Source organism: Anabrus simplex, chromosome 7 (assembly GCF_040414725.1).
Source record: "Anabrus simplex isolate iqAnaSimp1 chromosome 7, ASM4041472v1, whole genome shotgun sequence".
NCBI lineage: Eukaryota > Metazoa > Arthropoda > Insecta > Orthoptera > Tettigoniidae > Anabrus > Anabrus simplex.
This window is the reverse complement of record NC_090271.1, coordinates 188,747,681-188,762,539: the sequence shown is the minus strand read 5'-3', so window position 1 is coordinate 188,762,539 and position 14,859 is coordinate 188,747,681. Positions and strand designations below refer to the sequence as shown.

Genomic DNA, 14,859 nt, shown 5'->3' with positions numbered 1-14,859 from the left:
CTGAGTAGGAAGGGGAGGAATAGGTCATTACTTTTGGCACAAATATTCAATTATTCATATATATTAGGTTCCAGAATATGCGAGGTAATGTGGAGAGTGACAACCACGGATAAAAGGAAACTCGGAAAAATACGGACGACCACACGTACCCAAAAGTAAACAAGTATAAGTAAATAAATAAATAAATAAAGCCCCATCTATAAGCGAGATCCAGACAATACTAAGTCATATGGAAAATAACAAGGCATCGCGGAAAAATCAGATAACAGCTGAATTATAGAAGTATGCAAGCAAAAATGCAATTGTCTCACTCAAAAAACTTTTTGAAGAGATATGGAAGAATGAGGTTATTCCAGAAGAATGGAAAATGGCCCTGATACACCTTCTTCACAAAAAAGGTTCGAAATCGGATCCCAACAACTACAGAGGGATTTCACACTTAAGAGAATTAAAATAGGAAGATAATGTCTAGAGCATTGCTGCAAAGAGCTTAACCTCAGTTGGATCGCCAACTTGGGGAGTATCAAGCAGGGTTTAGGAAAGGAGGAATTTGCCCTGAACAGATCTTAAACCGAAGAAACATTTTAGCATACCAGAAGCAGAGGGCGAAACCGTATATAGTGACTTTTGTAGACTTCCAAAGAGCTTACGATTCCATAGATAGGGAGTCGTTCTTCAATATTTTGGAGGAGTTTGGCTTGGACGGGAAAACTTTAAACATCATCAAGGAGACACTCACGAATACGTCCTCTAAAGTCAGATTCATGGGCGAAATATCAGAACCTTTTGAGGTCAGAACAGGGGTCCGGCAAGGGGATGGTCTCTCCCCTCTGTTGTTCAACTGTGCACTTGAAAAAGTTATGAGGGAATGAAATGCAAAAACGAGAGGGGGAATAAGACTTGGAACAAAAACAAAGGAATCATAATTAAGTGTTTGGCATTTGCTGACGACTTGGCGCTGCTCGCAGAAACGTGGGAGGAAGCAAAAGAACAAATCGCCGAATTACAAGAGCAGGCGGGGAAGACAGGACTTAAGATTTCTTTCGAAAATACGAAGACCATGACGAATATACTTGACACTCCTAAGAGAATTAAAGTAGGAACTCAAAAAATAGAGATGGTGAAGAGTTTCAAGTACCTGGGGGAATGGATTGAATGGGACAACCGTGAAGGGAAAGCAATGGAAGGAAGAAGGACGAAAATATAACTAGCTTTCCAGAAAACCAAAAACACATACAATAAGAAAGCCCTCTCTTGGAACACCAAAATAAGACATTATAACACAGTAATTAAGCCGGAAGCACTCTATGCAGCTGAGACACTAGTCATGGGGAGGAAAGTGCAAATGGAGAAATTGGAAATCAAGGAGAGGAAAATATTGAGGAAGATACAATACAATACAATAGATTTATTTTGTCTGGCAAGATTAAGGCCATTAGGCCCTCTCTTCCATCTAACCAGAAAAGACAGTTTTTACATGTGCAAAATTGAAATAAGTACACTTACAATTGAAATATCTTGCAACTACTAAACAATACAATATTATGATTAAAAAAGGAAAAAAATAGGAGAATGATGAAGATGATGATGATGATGATGATTATTTACACAATTATGACATGATTAACTAATTTCTATTATCCTTAGTAATAACAGTGGGATTATATAAAGTCTCTAGTTTGAGGGAGGTTAAATCTACAATATCTCCATAGCATTACTTAGTAGGTAGCGGTGACAAAGTTGCCTAAAACTAGCAGGCGAAGCTCCTCTGACAGAGACGGGCAGTGCATTCCATTGTCGTGCCGAAGAAATAACAAATGAGTTTGTGTATCGTGTGGTGCGGTGAGGTGGAATAGATAAGAGTGTATCAGATTTTTTTTTTTTTTGCTAGGGGCTTTACGTCGCACCGACACAGATAGGTCTTATGGCGACGATGGGATAGGAAAGGCTTAGGAGTTGGAAGGAAGCGGCCGTGGCCTTAATTAAGGTACAGCCCCAGCATTTGCCTGGTGTGAAAATGGGAAACCACGTATCAGATTTTGACCGTGTTCCAAAACTGTGATTGGATGAGAGGTGATGAAATTGACTGTACAAGTAGGGAGGTGAGCATGAGGAGAGTATTCGACGAAGAAGGCATAAAGCATGAAGATTACGGCGCTGTTTGAGTTTTAGCCAACAGAGTTCATCGTAGGCAGGTGTAACATGGTCAAAGTAACGTAGGTCACATATATAGCGAACACAGGCGTTTTGCGCGCGTTGTAGTTTGTCGTTAAGAGTAGTAGTCAGGTCGTTGTACACGGCGTCACAGTAGTCGAAGTGAGGCAATACCAGAGTGCAAATAAGGCGTTCTTTTAATATTCGAGAAAATATGTTGCGGAATCTTCTAAGTGAGTTGAGTGTCGCAAATACTTTCCTGGAGATGCTGGTAACCTGCTGCTTCCAAGAAAGATGTTCGTCTATCATAACGCCGAGATCTTTGACAGATTCACTGAAATTAATGGGTGAATTTTGTAGGTAAAGTTTTGGTAAAGTGAATTTGCTTATAGTTTTTGAACAAAGCCGAGGATGTGAAATTATTATAGCTTGAGATTTTACGTTATTTAATCTAAGTCCATGCATGTCAGTCCAGTTACAGATTTCTTGTAAGTCTCTATTGAAATTTTTAATTTCGTCGGTTAGTCTTTCCGGTTCACAGTGCAAGTATAATTGTATATCGTCAGCGTACATGTGGTGTCTGCAGCTGTTTACCGACGACGTGATATCATTTATATAGACAGAAAATAGAAGCGGTCCTAGGACAGACCCCTGTGGAACACCAACCTCTACGGATCGCCAGGATGAATATTCATTGTTGTTGTTTCTTACACACTGCAGACGACCACGGAGGTATGAATTCATCCACTGAAGACTGTTTGTCGAGAACTGGAGTTTAAATAGTTTGGAAAGTAGTATGTCTATGTCAACAGAGTCGAAAGCTTTAGAGAAATCAAGAAGAGCTAGTATGGTAACTTGTCTTTTGTCCATCGCATTGCGAATGTCGTCTGTAACCTTAAGTAGTGCAGTAGTAGTGCTGTGGTTACGTCGAAAACCAGACTGGTGTTCGTCAAGAATATCGTGTATTTGCAAGTAGTTGGAGACTTGTTGGTGTACAAGGAATTCTAGGGCTTTTGAAAGGACCGATAATATGCTCACAGGTCTATAGTCAGTTACGTCTTCAGGCGGTGATTTTTTAGCGAGCGGGACGACAACGGCAGATTTCCATAAGGAGGGATACGTGCCAGTCATTAGTGAGTGGTTAAATATGTGAGTTATAGTAGGTAAAATTATGTCAATTATTGTCTTAATAAGTTCTATTTCTATGTTGTCTATCCCTTTGGACTTCGATTTTATTCTAAATATGGCTTGTTTAACTTGCGAGGGTGTCACATGTGAAAAGTAGAATTTTTCTCTGTCAGGTGCAGGGGAGCTGTAATTGCTGTATAGTGTTCTATGTTTCCTTTCTCTGTCAATGGTATGTCCGGGAGTGGTAAAATATGTATTGAGGGAGTCGAGGGATACGTCAATAGGATGGTCGTCTCTTTGTTTACCTATTCCCATGTGTCTTAGTTCTTTCCAAGCCATAGCAGGTCTAGTATTTTTATTTAGCAGGGTATGTGCATGTCTAATTCTAGCGTTGCGTACTGACTGCGATGTTTTATTTCGTAGCCGTTTAAATGCGTCAAAATTGTCTTGTGTCGGTTGTCGCTTAAACTTTCTATGTGCGGCATCTCGTCTTGCCATTAACTCCTTTAGCTCTAAGTTTAGCCACGGTGCTGGGGCTCGCGTTACCCGTACTGTTTTCGGCGGGGCGTGTCGATCATAGAGCGCTGTCAGATATTCGTTAAATATGTTTACTTTAACGTCAATGTCGTCAACTGTTAGTATATGGTGCCATGGAACATCTAGTGCGTCTTCAGTGAACATACTGTAGTCAATTTTAGAGAGATCTCTGAATGTAATAGTCCTTGGTTTTGTCTTTCGGGTCTTTAAGGAATAGGATATGTATATTAGGTCATGAGCTGAAATTCCTGGTACAGATGTCTGTCCGTGTTGTAGTACTTTGTCTGTATTCTTGACAATCATTAAGTCGATTGTCGTGTGTGACGTGGCGGTGTGGTGAGTAGGGAGTGTTTGCAAAATGCTCATATCGCAAGATGTAGTCATGTTTAAAAGCTGCCGACATTCGGCATTGTTGTTTCCGGTGTCTGTGTTAAAGTCGCCCATGACAATTACATGTTCATATTGCGGGAGTACGTGTAACAAAGCATTTTCTACGTCCTCCAAATGTCCAATCGCAGGTGGCTTGTACACCACACAGACAGCACATTTCTGATGGGCTACGATTATTTCCAAGAGCAGGAACTCCGGTCTTCTATTGTATTCGCTATCTGAACATGCAATTATCGTAGGCTTTAAACTGGTTTTGACTATCGCTGCTACACCTCCTCCCCTCTTTCCAGCTCTGTCGTTCCGAAGTAAACAGTAGCCAGGTATGTTGAAAGTCTTCGAAGGGATCAGATCATGAAGCCAGGTTTCAGTGAGAAGGCAAACATCAAATACGTCCGGGACAAGTTCTTTAAGTTCGTGGAAATGGGCAGACAATGAATGTACATTTAGATGGGCTATATGGAGACCTTTCGGGAAAGAGGAAACTTTAGCTAGTAGCAGGTCTCTAGTTGAGTGAGAAGGAAGGGGGGTAATTCCAGGAGGGGTCAGTGGATAGTTGTCACAAGGTCGTGTTCTGTTTGTGGAGAGTGGAGGGGTGAGTGAGGCCTTGAACGGGATTGTGGCTGGGAAGGAATGTACGGTACTGTCAGAGGAGAGTAACCCATTAGTGCTCGTTGCCACCTTATGAAAAAGTAATAATTATGCGAATGAGATAATCTAACTAAAGTGAGCTAATCTAATTACCTTATGAAAAATTAATAATTATATGAATGAAATAATCTAAGTACAGTGAGCTAATCTAATTAAATTACACTAAGGTGGTATTTAAATAAAATGAAATATAGTAAATAGAGATCAGAACAGTCAAGTGAATTGTCCGTTTAGTTGCTATCTCTATCCTCCGGTAAGTCACACAGCCGGTTAATGCGCACTTTGCCCCCATCGGGTTTCTTAATGATGATATCGCCGTCTGCAGTCCAACAGTTCGCTACATGGAAACGGTGAATGGCAGCCTTTAGTATGGAGAGTCTAACGGACGTGAGATCTTCGCGGATGGTAACATGAGTGCCTTTTAGCCTCCTTTTGTTACGGAATACTTCTTGTCGTGTACGATAGGAAGTAAACTTGACAATGATAGGCCGAGTTTTCCCTACTGATTTAGGCCCAACACGGTGACTTCTATCAATATCATTGATGTTTATATTCACGCCTATATCTCTGAAGACGTTTACAGCAAGTTCGTCAGTATTTTCTTGTGAGCTCTCCTGCACTCCAAAGATTCTAAGGTTATTTCTCCTACTATATTGTTCGAGAGAGTCGCTTCTAGCTTCGAATTCTGACCTAAGTGCCTGGATTTCCTTGTCCCGACACTCAAGTTTCTTCTTTAAATCCGCTACAAGTTCAGCATTGAACTGGAGAGATTTCTCTAGTTCCTTAACGACAAGTGTGGTCACTCGCTCCGATATCGCCTCTATAATTCTGTCCAGAAACTTACCCGAGCTGAGAGTCTCATTCAGGATCCTCGTGACGGTCTCTTCCACGAGGTTGGCACTACCGTTCGCTTCCTTGCTGTTGCGCTTGTTACTCCTGGTCATCTTGTTTTACAATGGAATATTTTAATGAACTGATAAAAATATGACCACAACAGGGAGACACTTTCACTTTAAACACTTTCAAACTATGTTTGCACACTTTAACACAACGTTTGATATATGTTACTAGAAAATAACACCTGCTAATTCGCTTTGACTGAGGAGCTGATCTCACGCACGTCCGTCAGCCGTCAAGGTAGTGAACATCATGGGTGCCAAATTCCAAAATAACAAACAAGGTTTTTTTAAAGAAACGAATCCCTTTACGTAAAGTCAGAGAGGCTCTCGGGTACCATGAGGAAAAGGATTGATTTCTATGGACACATATTCTGAATGAATCCTGACAGATTAACTAAACAGATCTTTGACTTCTTTTACAAAAAAAGGGGCTAAACCCAATTGTTTTAAGAAAGTTGAATAGGATATGAGAGATCTTAAGATTACCAAACTCATGTTAAAGAATGGTACAGCCAAAACCGTGACCAAAGACAAAACTAAGAGGTTCCAAGTTAAGAACAACACCACAAAACCGATTCAAATATATGAGGAGGAAAGGAGGAGGAGATCAGTTAGAATGAAAAACTATTGGGAAAAGAAAAGAGCACAAGCATCTAAGAAGTGATTGATCTGACGTACCCGAAAGATGAGTGATTCGAAATGAGTAAGGTAAGGGTTATTGCCCGAAGGCAGGTCCGAACCTCCGCAGAGGTGTTCCTGAGCCGGAGTTTGCGTGCGGTAGGGTGGCCAGTTCCTTTCCGCTCCTCCATTCCCTTACCCCCAACCAACAGCGCGTGGCAACCCATCCAACTCCTGACCACGCTCAATGTTGCTTAACTTCGGAGATCTCACGGGATCTGGTGTTTCAAAACGGCTACGGCCGTTGGCATTCGAAATGAAGAAGAAGAAATAAATAAGTAAATGTCCTGCAGTGTCAATAAAATTTTTATATTCCAAGTAAGTTTAAATATTATATTATTTTAAAACATTAAACCAAACACATGCACATTTGCTTATGCAGTGAATAATGTATTATACGGTTTAGGAGTAGCGTGCCTGCCTCTTATCCGCAGTTCCCGGGTTCGATTCCCGGCCAGGTGAGGGATGTTTACCTGTATCTGATTACAATTACAATTGATTACAATTGAGGAGCTATTTGAAGTTGATACGGCGGCCGCGGTCTAGGGAGCCAAGAATAACGACATGCTGACCGGAGGACACCTCATAATCTGCAGGTCTTCGGGCTGAGCAGCGGTCGCTAGTTAGGCCATGACCCTTCGGGGCTGTTGCGGAATGGGGTTTGGTTTGGTTTTTAGTATGTAGGTATTAGGAACAACAGATGAAAATGCAGTAATAAAATACGCATTACGTAATATTATTATATTGTAATAATCTATGAATTATTTCTCTTGTGGTAGGCCTACCTGTACTTTAAGTTGCAATAACATAAAAAGAGGGTACCATAACTGATCACTTTGTGAGATTTTACACTTTGAAATGTCTTTAAAATGTTCGTTAGAGTTATTTTGTTTCATAGTGGAAGCTCGTTTCTTCTTCACAACAATACACATGCGAAACATATTATTCAGGACAAACATTTAGGAATTACTGCATTAAGAATTAATGTAGTGTTTCATGATGACTTACAGATTTGGCTCGGATAATATGGCGCTTCGAATAATGGGAGCTTGGATAATCGGGGTTATGCTGTACAGGTAAGAGCTGGTGCTTGTGATTATGGCTGTCAATACAATGATAATCCACAGCCTCTTTGCAGTCATTCGACCGGGCCAGGAATGGAATGAATGAAGCCCCATCTAGCGGATAGGAAGTGTGCCGGCTGCCGAAGCGTCACACTCCTCTAGCGCAATGATTAATGATTGACAGATGAAATGAAATTATATTGGAGAGTGTTGATGGAATGATCGATGAGGGGGAAAACCGGATTAACCGGAGAAAAATGTGTCCCACGTCCGCTTTGTCCAGCACAAATCTTGCATTGAGTGACCGGGATTTGGACCACGGAACCCAGCGGTGACAGGCCAGCGGGCTGCCGTCCGAGCCAAGGAGGCTCTATGTCAACATAATATGGAAGTCAAAAATTTGGTATGAAAATGGTTGTAGGTAGAAAATAGTAAATTTAATGAGAGTGATAGAGTGCACTCTGTGTATCGTTAAGTGGATTGATAGTAGCCCAGTCCTTCCCTGCAGATGTCTCAGAAAACAATAAGGTCACTACCAAACAGCAGAACTGCGAATCTCACTTATTAAATGGCGTAGAGACTAAAGGACTTGCTTAAAGAGCCTGTCCGTATTTCAGGGTATTAGGGTTCGATTCCCGAGCCCGGTCACATTATAAGATCAGGTGTCTTAGGTGTCGATGTTGTTTCTAATAAGGAATTCTGGCCCTTTAATGAATGGGAGCATCATGTATTGAAAGGCGGAAAAATGAAAGATATCCTAGATCTCGCTAAACTGTACCATCGCTGTTGTTTCCGTAAGTATAAAACTCAGTTATTTCTTAGTGGTCTTAAATAATGATTATCACTCGGTGCCAGTACGGGACAGGGTGGTCTACCTTGTACTTGTGGTAAATCACGTGTGCAGTTGTCTGAATATCGCTTAGTGTAACTTCATCGTGCAAAGTGTAGTCTTGTTTATAGTATTAGAGGTTAATTTCTTAGGCGCTCTCAGGTGTTAATGTGCTATTTAAGCATAGAAATTGAATTACTTTACGCATCTCCATGCTTAAGAATATTTTTGTCGGGCCAGCCGGCTTATAAAATGATGGTAGAAAGTGTAACTGATTTGTGGTGTCACCTAGTGACCATGAGTGGAAGTAGTTGTCTACTTGCTCGGATATAGCGAGAAATGTGAAGGAAGTAAAAGAGTATTCACGTGTTTTTTTCTGCTTCGATGAAGAACATTTGTAAGTCTGTAATATGACGTGGTCAGGCAGAATCCAGGTTACGTAGGGAATATTTTAACCCCTTTTCGTCATTCCTACATAGTACAGATATGATTAAATTAGGACGCAATACTTTTCACTTCACAGTGTAATAGTAACGAGTCTACAATCTCGTGCATGCTACCTAGACCAAGACCGATCAAACAATATACAATGTTCCAATCCGCACAGCTACACGCCTATCCTAAAATAGGTCAAAACTTCTGATTTCTATGGTTTGAAAGTTGAATTATCTATCCAGAGTGGGTACGGTGGGTCTTCTAGAGGGTGACGCACTCTTTCAGGCGAAGGAGATGTGTAGCGGTGATTTGAGGTATGTTCAATTGTGAGAGGGGAGTGCCCGTGACCTATGAAAAAGTACATTATCCACATTTGCTTTAGTGAGGAGAATGGAAAACAACGGGAAACTATCCTCAGAACAGCTATAAGTGGGACCAGCCCACCGTCTCTCGAAAACAGAGCTGTAGAGGCATGGTAAGGCTGTGGCCACAGTTAAGCCAAAGTACACTCTTCTCGGTGATTTGATTAAGTGATGGGACGTGTAGCCACAAAACGAGAGGTTTATTTGGTAGAAATCGACTCGGTCGGAACTACTCCTGTTAACTATAGAAAATAATCTTGCCATTCACCTCTAACATTTCATGAATAAAGGGTTGCATGTTTCAGCTTCAAATTTTATTCCACCTCCTTTGCCGTCGTCCTATTGTTTCGTATTCCTTCTAGAATATAAAATGTAACCTGCCTCGCTGGTCGTTAATCATACTTTCTTTTCAAGAGATTTCCACATTCCTCATTGTCTGCAGTATGTGTATCTCTGTGTGCATGCGTATATATAAGATTAAGTATGGTGTTATGTCTTAATTTATTAATCTGAATGTTTCAAGTCTAGTTCAAATTTTAACTTCGAGTAAGAATTTCATTTCAACTTCCTGTATTCTGGGTTTATCAACAGGAGATGGGACACAATGCAGTTATGTTGGCATTACCACTGTTTCATAAAATATGTCAGTGCTACATCTTATGGGTTAATTTTACTGGCATCCTCGTCATATAATGATCAAATGAAAATTATCAAAAGAGTAATATTTTATATTTGTTTATGGATTTATAAGGGGGTTACAGGTACAATTAAATAAAGGGAATTCCAACTCCTTGGATGAACGGTGAGCGTTGAGGCATTCGGTTCACAAGGACACGGGTTCTGACCCGGTCTAGTCAGGAATTTAAATCGTGCCTGGGAGCGAAAGGAAGTAACTATTTAAGGTCAAAGTTACCGACACGGACGAGCATTGAACACGAGGACGTCTGAACCGAAGAGCACTACGCTGACCATTCATGTATGGAGCAAAACAGTGAATGATTGCAACGTTAATTTTAATGGATGTACATACCACTAACTACTTATTCTGTCATCGGATACGCTAAGCTCCTATAATTTTGTCCCGCAGGAGTTCTTTTAGGTGCCGGTAATTCTACCAACCCGACGCTGACGTATATGGGCACCTCCAAAATATATTACTGGACTAAACCAGGATTGAACCTGCCAACGTAGGTTCAGGAAGCTAGCGCTACAGCCGCTTGACCCACTTAGGGTGGCTCCATTCAATGAAACTAGAATATTAAACGACTGGAATGGTTGAGAATGTAACTGCACTGAAGAAGGCTCTTTGGATATCATGTGTTATCAAATGCAAAGTACATGAAGAGTGGACAGTAAAATAGAACACGTAGGTACCACCAAGTGTAGCATTATAGCATATTTGAGAAATCTAAGGAGATATCAGTGTAATTTGGAATGCTTAACCTGGAGGGAGCTGTTAGGAATATGCTATCATTTATTCTGGACAGTTGATATCTTGCTTGGAATTAATTTAAGTATAAACCAAACCAAACACCATTACGAGGTGTCGCGTGGTCAGCACGACGAATCTTCTCGGCCGTTATTCTTTGCTTTCTAGACCGGAGCCGGTATCTCACCGTCAGATAGCTCCTCAACTGTAATCACGTAGGCTGACTATAGTAATTGCCACGTAAGGAAATACCCCAGAAAGTAAATATCGCCGCCCGATGCTCTTCTTTTCTCTTTCTTGTAATGGCTGATCACTGCTGCCAACCTGCCTGGTTACATATTAAAATCGTCAGACATAACCATAACAAACTAACCTCAATGTAAACACCGATAATGAATGTTTCCCTACCCTAGTAAATGATAAAAGATAAGATGAAATAAATCAAGATAATTATGAATATCTCCTCAATGAGGAATTAAGGAAATAAACACACTTTCTCACTTAAATTATCTGTCTTTATTTTGATATACAGTAGGCGTACTATAACCATATTCTTGAAAAGAGGGGCGTGTTAAACGATGCAATTTATTTAATAAGTCTTTGCAGTGTGATTTTCGAAAGTTCCAGACATCCAATGACTTCCCTTTCTTTTGCGCGAATATTTCCTTCTCTCTTCAATACCGGTAACCAGTAAGGAGAGAGATTATTTGGCATAGTTTCAGCCTGCAGGCTGGTTATATCTTCAAGCTTATCAGGAAACATATAGGAATACTAATGTGCCAAGCTCCGTGAACAGAATTTAGGTCAGCTTTCAAGTTCACTGCGGATTTGAAAATAATAATGTTATAAGTTCTACTGCCAAAATTTCGTCCCGCAAGAGTTATTTCATGTACTGGTAGATCTAGACATGAGACTGACGTATTTGAGCACTTTCATCATTTCACACAAACTATGTTATTAAATGCATTATCCGAACATGCCACAATCCTACTTACCTGGTATTAGCCAAATAGATTTACAATCCCACAGAAAAAGAAAATATGCTTTAAATATTCTCGCAAATGTATCACTAGTGACTTTAACGGCGATGCGGTGGCAACACGCACTTCACGCTAGAGCAGTGATTGAACGTTGCCAACGTGCCAGATTAACGGTAAATGTAAGACGTCGTATCGGCAAGTAGGGTCCCTAAACTGTATGGTTACCGACACTGAAAAAGACCCAACAGCAAGAAAAGTAACCATAAATCAATATCTTAATATTACAGGGGAGAAAGAGTAAGGTTGCACCCTTAGGGTACGTCCTTACACGGAGAGGACTATAGACTCGAGCTAGCCATCAGAGCCAAGTAAAAATCCCTGACCAGGGCGGGAATTGAACCCGGGGCCTGCGGGTAAGAGAAAGTCACGCTACTCCTACATCGTGGGGCTGGGAATTTTAAGTATAATTGTCATAAATTGTGTAAATATAATTTTAATTAGAAATTGAATATGCGTTTAATTAGGACTGGTGTCGTGTAACTGGACTGGTAGGCGTATGTTAAACACTTCCAATGTAATAAAAACAACAATTTTACGATGCTTCATTAATACATACTAGGTGAACACTGCAGCGTATATAAGCCTGCATGCCACCTCACACATATGGCACAATAACAGAAATATTCATGATTGATTTGCGAGTAAATATAACAACTAAAATACTTATTCGCAGTGTTGCCAACTTATATTTTCAAGATTCGCTAAATACTACTGAAAATCCGCTAAAATTCCGCTAAGAAATCCAATCTCAAATAATGAGCAATAAAATGAGCAATAATAATAATAATAATAATAATAATAATAATAATAATAATAATAATAATAATAATAATAATAATAATAAAAGTAAATGTCTGCACTCACCTGATCTGTGAATTTCACTGGGATTAACCCTCTGACTAAGAGCCGGCGAGCTAAAACTTGTAGGCGTTTTACTGCCGGGTGCAAACTACGTGAATCCCCTACCTCAAGGGCCACACACAGAACAGGCCAGTTCATTAAACGGTCTTCCTACATAGCATAAATATAAATGCTACTCTCTCACAGTTTCGTTATCTGTCGTCATTCATGAACTAAGAGATAAGTAACCTTTCCCCACGCATTACAAATTTATGATACCATGATCTCATAACATCAAATCCACTTAACATGTTTTCCTCATGTGACTGCTAACTTCTGAGAATAAATACGGATTAGCTCGTAGACAGACTGCAGTACACATTTTCTTAAAAAAGTAAAATGAATAAAATACTAAATTCCGCTATAATAAATCTAGAATTCCGCCAAAAGTTCCGCTATCCTCTAAATGATGTAACTTTCTTGATGATGATAATAATAATTAAAATCAGAAATAATAAAATTATATAAATAAAATTTCTCAAAAACTTAATAAAATTAATAAGCATAATTAACCGAAATGTCCGTAGTATGGGCGCCAGAGTTCACCAGAATGGATCCCTCGAATTTAGATAAGAGCATGATAAACTTTATATCCCAGGGCGTGTACATAATGCTGCGTACTGGTACATCTGCTGCAGGCCTTAGCTAACCTCCTGAAAACGACTAATTAGGTAGGAACTGCACCTAGGTTTATCAATAACACTGATTCTAAAATAGCTAACTATATTCTGAACAAATTCCGTGCATGAGCACCTCATCAACATACAACATTTTACATATAATACACACATAAAATATTGCTGGAAGACTCCATATTTACAACAACAACAATAATAATGAAACTCGTGGGAAAACGAAAGCGAGAACTAAGTTACCATTTGTAAATAGTCCGATGAACAATGTACATGTATGAAGATAAATACCCTTCACTGTCTCTATCAATTCGACTTACCGATTCTCATAATCGGCAGTTATCACATCACACAGATACTGTACCTTGTACTACTGTGTTCACATATTTTAACACTTGTTGTAAAGATATATACACACGTCTGTCGATCCTCAACATAAATTTATGGAAAGTCTGAGATAGCTTTCACCAACATATAATGCTAGGCCGCCACAAGTGCTACAATACTTAATGCGCAAGCACTCTCCACAATCATCCACTTTCCACAAACGTAACAAGACTACGCTCCACGAACGTTTGAAGTCCAGTCCATTGCAGCCGTGTCACTCCAGTACCGTGTATCAGCACCACTTCCTTCCCGTACAGTGCATCAGTTGTAGTTGTAGTTGTAGTTGTAGTTATCTTCCTTCTCGTTCCTTTTCAATCACCTCTACAATCACCCTTACAATGTTCCTTACAATGTCCCTGGTTGCCGCCGTATGATCAACCTTTATAGACATCAACATCCCCCTCCTCTCAGATGATACGTCTGGATTGGTGCTTGCCAGCCAATCATGAGTGAACCTCTTGTCAAGACATGCCCTGAACTTCTCCTTTCTCCCAAGAGATAAACAAACATTCGGGAGTTTTACATGAATCACCAAACTTTCCTAATACAACAACAAGCTCATCTCATCAGGCTGGGATATATACATGACTCATACGAACTTTCCGACGACCACAACAAATACTGGGGTAGCCACATGACTAATCCAAATTACCAGAGTTCTTAAAGCAATGTTTTCCTACTCGTGCAAAACAAATTACTCATACCTACATATGTGGATATCTTCCAGCTTACCAATATAAATGGCAAAATATACAAATGAAATACTGATAATCATAATGATAACAATAATAATAACAATAAATCGAATACTAACAATAATATCTCTTACTTCTACATATAATTCTGGGGTGTGATATATGTACTATCACAATGATATATTTCTCCGCCAACAGTCTTCTAATTCCGCCAAATTTAGCGGAAAATCCGCTAAGTTGGCAACACTGCTTATTCGGTGTTGACATAGTCCAGATGCATAAATACCTACCTCCATGTACCATAAACCAATCTAAACCCCATGGTACCACAACCCTGATGGGTGTGGCCTACAGTACTAACCGGCCGCTGGTCAGTCTGGAGGTCTGCAAATTGCGGGATCTCGCATGGTCAGCTTAACGAATCCACTTGGCCGTTATTGTTGGCTTTGTAGATCATCTTCATATACCGTCCCTATCAAAATTCTGAGGAAAGTATAGCTCCGAATACGAAGCAATTTCCCTTCACACTGTGAATTACATCACCCGTACCGAACGTACAGAAAAGAAGACATTACGTTTGTTCTGAAAATTCAATACATCCTAAGGTATGGACTTTCTTTTATAGTAAATCGTTAATCAATTATAAAATAAA

General features: G+C 40.0%; 1 protein-coding gene across 1 annotated transcript in view; it reads right to left on the bottom strand.

Annotated features, from left to right (window-relative positions):
- LOC136877774 (adenylate cyclase type 3-like) overlaps positions 1 to 14,859 on the bottom strand; it is a 1,080,140-nt gene that overhangs the window by 260,780 nt on the left and 804,501 nt on the right. The window lies entirely within an intron of this gene.